The sequence below is a fragment of the Salvelinus sp. IW2-2015 genome, linkage group LG7, assembly GCF_002910315.2.
Source record: "Salvelinus sp. IW2-2015 linkage group LG7, ASM291031v2, whole genome shotgun sequence".
NCBI lineage: Eukaryota > Metazoa > Chordata > Actinopteri > Salmoniformes > Salmonidae > Salvelinus > Salvelinus sp. IW2-2015.
The window spans coordinates 33,067,619-33,072,292 of NC_036847.1; the positions used below are offsets into that span (position 1 = coordinate 33,067,619).

General features: G+C 44.5%; 1 protein-coding gene across 1 annotated transcript in view; it reads right to left on the reverse strand.

The window, feature by feature from the left end:
• Positions 1-4,674, reverse strand: part of LOC111966851 (plexin-B1-like) — a 121,389-nt gene that overhangs the window by 48,247 nt on the left and 68,468 nt on the right. The window lies entirely within an intron of this gene.

Consider the following 4,674-nt stretch of genomic DNA (forward strand, 5'->3'; position numbering starts at 1 on the left):
GCTTACTTGCAACTATAGGGGGTGCTGTCCGCATTAGCATATTTGTGTCTCCAAATTAAACTGCCTCGTGCTAAATTCTGACGACAATATGCATATTATTGTTATTATTGGATAGAAAACACCTTCTAGTTTCTATAGAATTGGAATTTTGTCTCTGAGTGGTACAGAACAATTCTACACAGCACTTTTCATGACAGGGTTCAGATTTCAGAAATTTTTACCCTGATCTGGGGTCTGTTTTAAGGGACAGTGAATGCTATGAAGAAACCGACACTGCCTACGTCTTCCTCTGGGTGTCTGTACGTCATCACGTTTTCAATGGAATCGATGGAACATTCCACAGCCATTATAAACCACAAAATGTTTAGGGCCGCCCTTTCTCGTCGTGCGCTGAAGCGTGAAGGCCATCGGACTTGCCTCGTCCAAATCGTTTTCTAACCAGCAATATTTCCTCGCGGTCATTGTTTCAGTCGTTATAGTTGTTAAAAACATCATAATGTAGTTTAATTTGAACCGATTTATTTTTTCTCCTCGCCTTAAGAGTCCTGTGTAGTATTTTAGTATTGTGATACTTTGTGGAAGACAATTGATAAGCAGTACAAACAGTACAAACTGAGTTTCAACAGAAGCTGGTTTGAGACCCGTGCCGGCCGCGACCTGGAGACCCATGAGGCGACGCACAATTGGCCCAGCGTCATCCGAGTTAGAGGAGGGTTTGTAGCGACTCCTGTGGCGGGCTAGGCGCATGCACGCTGACACGGTCACCAGGTGACAGTGAGCTTCCGGCGCCGACAGAGATGGCCGCTTCGCGTTCCGTGCATCAAAGCGGGGACCGAGAGACAGAAAAACAGCTTCTATCTCAAGGCCATCAGACTGTTAAACAGCCATCACTAACATTGAGTGGCTGCTGCCAACATACTGACTCAACTCCAGCCACTTTAATAATGGAAAAATGTATGTAATCAATTCATCACTAGCCACTTTATATAATGTTTACATACCCTACATTACTCATCTCATATGTATATACTGTACTCTATACCATCTACTGCATCTTGCCATCTTGATGTAATGTATCACTAGCCACTTTAAACAATGCCATTTCATATAATGTTTWCATACCCTACATTACTCATCTCATATGTATAKACTGTACTCTATATCATCTACTGCATCTTGCCTATGCCGTTCGGCCATCACTCATTTACATATTTTTATGTACATATTCGTATTCATTCCTTTACACTTGTGTGTATAAGGTAGTTGTTGTGAAATTGTTAGGTTATATTACTTGTTAGATATTACTGCATGGTCGGAACTAGAAGCACAAGCATTTCGCTACACTTGCATTAACATCTGCWAACCATGTGTATGTGACAAATAAATGTGATTTGATTTTTCAGGTGTATGGTGAGGTTTATGGTGTTTCCTCCGAGACTAAATGTWTTTTTGTGGATGGGTATCATTTGTATGTATAATAGCAATATTTAAAATGACTAAATCGGGTAATTTTGTAAACATTTATTTAAATTTGCAGCGGGCCGCTTCTGGGGGGATTCTGGTAAGATGCCGGCAATGYCGGCTGAATTCTGGTAGACGGAAACGGGCCGATGTACTTGGGTCGATTCTGGGCAGTCATTCATTTTGATTCCGGGCCAAGTCCGACACCCGATTCCGGGCCGATTCAATCAGTTCCGGCCCGCTTCTGGGCCAAGAGGGTCGCTTCTGAGCTAATTCCTCATTGCTAGCTGGGTCCMCAGCTTATGCTCTCCAAAYGGACGTTAGCTGTGAGGGCAGAGATGCCAATGCATTGGCTTTTGTTCGATATACATGTTGGGGGATGCTATTCACGAGGACATAATGTTCTGTCTCACGATTCCCGAGCATGAAAAAGCTTAGGCGATGTTCAGTGTGCTRTGTGACTATATTGACGATAAACAGATTCCATGGGATCGAATGCTGGGCTTTTGCAAAGRTGGGGCTCTGTCTTTGGCAGAACTGTGAGCAGGCCTCTGCACTGTAGATATGAAAATGGCTCCCTCTGCAATATGAACGTATTGTATGATACACAGAGAGCAACTGGTGGAAAAAAAGAGCTGAGCACAGAACTYGCGAGATATAATGCAGCAGGTAACTTCCATTGTAAACTACATCAAACCACATCCACTGCGYGCACATCTGTTCGCAAAACTATGTGGAGTTATGGGATCAGAGTATGACAATGTTCTATTTCAAAGTGAGGCTTGGTGGTTGTCGAGGGAGAGTGTTGGAAAGATTTTTCGGAATTCTAACKCGGGATCTCTGGCCTCTTTCTAGAACGCCGACTTTCATACCTAAAGATCATTGAAGTCATGATTTGACATCGCATTTTTCMGAGTTCCCAGTTGTCTTGAAAGGACCATAAAACTCAGGGTAGGCTACCCTTCGACAGCTCATATCTGTTTGAAGCTGGATTCATTGCTCTTGTCTGGATTATAACCAAATATCGATCCAGGCTGGATGTGACAGCAGAGATGAGGTGCGCACTGTCAACCACACCCCCTGACTTTGAGACATACCTCAAGCCACACCCATCTCATTAGTGGTGGTGAGATAAGATACATTATGTCAGACTAATTTGCAGTTGACTGTCATAGTCCCACATTAGAAGTATGTGATGGTGAGTTGTGAAAACAATCAGAAATACTGTTAATGTTTTTCAACTGACTGCCATAGCCCATAATAAAGAAGTAAACATTGGTTGTTAATTCCATAATTTTTTTCACATAGTTGGGGTCATGAGAATTTTCAAATATCAATATGGGGTCGTGGGCCAAAGAAGACTTAGTGGCCCGTGGTACACAGCTGCACTGTGAGGCCTGGGAAGACTAGAGAACACAGCCATGCTACTGGTCTGCTGTCCTCACCTGCTCTTTGACCGGCTGATGTCCCACTGTAGATATTTTTAGTGCAGCAGGAACAATAGTCATGGGAACTTCCTCTTAGTAACAGGAGTAGCAGCGTAGGACAGGACTGGAAAAACAAGAATTCCTTTTTACTAACATAAAAAGGAGCCTAATTTCCAATGTTTTCTTTACATCCTATCTCTTGTAGATCATAACTGGAGAGACCGAACAAGATTCTTCAGCTGAATAGCCACTATAATACTTCTACTACTACCATCAATCTGAATCTAAGTACTTCTGGAAATGTGGAGTGTCTGCCAAATGCCCAAATTGTAATAAGAATGTAGCCCTTAACTGTTACTACTACTACTGCTACAGTACAGTTTGTAATGATTAAACACAATGGGAGGAGAGGGGCTCTGGGACAGGGCACGCAGAGCCAACAACCTCCACAGTTCATGGGCCATGTCTGGAATGTATGGATCTGCCCTGGTGCAGTGCAAAGAACCTATAAATAACTACTGCTAGACTATTAGGCTGTCAACAGCACTGGTGGTCTGACCGGGGTTTTACAATCCCACTACACGACAGCCAAGTCCACTGACGCTCCACTGCTCTATGCATAGAGACCTCAGAAACAGAGAGATCGGGAGACTCTCCTCTATGTTGATCAATCATTGAAAACTGCAGTGCATGTTTGAACCTTCAACTCTTAATGACTTGTGACAGGGTTCTAAAGGCTAAGTGAGAGATCAGCAGCGAATGCCTCCAAAAAGACAGGGGTGCGATTATTTTCAGGCGCCGTCTGAATGAAATGGGCCTCAGGCTCGGAGACCTGACATTGTTCTGTTGCTCCTGGCATCTCCCCTTTTGATACACGGCCAAATGGTACTGTACCGTCTGCTTGATTTACGACAGGCTCCGATGAGCACACACAGCCATCATAGTTCATAGTTTCATGACTACGAGGCAAAGGTAGTATCCAACTACAGTACAGTTAATCTAACACAGATTTTCTGTTTTACAGAAAGCATAAATGTCACAGCATAGGGTGTAGTTGTCAGACTTCGAGGGTCTTTTCTATTGTAGTATATAATACAAAATGTTGGTATAGACAAAGATCAATGTAAACGAGCTGATATCAATGGCGGACGTACACACACTTGGCCCGCTGCCATTTCCGTCCACTTCTATAGGTCTATAGCAAACAGCTCTCACATAAAAACACAGAGAGTCTTTCTCTATGTCCCCAGTGTTGAAAGGCGGGGTCTGTGTAGCCCGTTGGTGGGAATAGTGTCCCTTTCAGTCCTTTCTGACCAAGTGGCTTCTCTGACCGGGTGGAGAATAAAGCCACTTCCTTGTGAAGAGCTTCACACAGTCGGTCTTATAACGGGACCCTTCATGTAGGCCTAGACGTTTCTGATGGTGGTTTGTCAGGGGGAATCAAGGTGCAGCAGAACTAACACAGACTTATTCCAGTTGGCTCTAGAGTCTGAGATCAAGCCAAACACTACACTGGTCTGCCTTATGCACGGTAAAGAGAGAGGGAGAGAGAGAGAGCAGGGGAGAGAGAGAGAGCAGGGCAGGTGAGAGAGAGAGAGGAGAGAGAGGCAGGGGAGGAGAGAGAGAGCAAGGGGAAGAGGAAGGAGGCCAGCGGAGAAGAGAGAGAGCAGGGAGGAGAGAGAGAAGAGAGCAGGGGAGAGAGAGATCAGGGGAGAGAGAGCAGGGAGCAGAGAGAGAGAGAAGAGCAGGGGAGAGAGAGGAGGGAAAAAAAAAAAAGGGTTTGCAG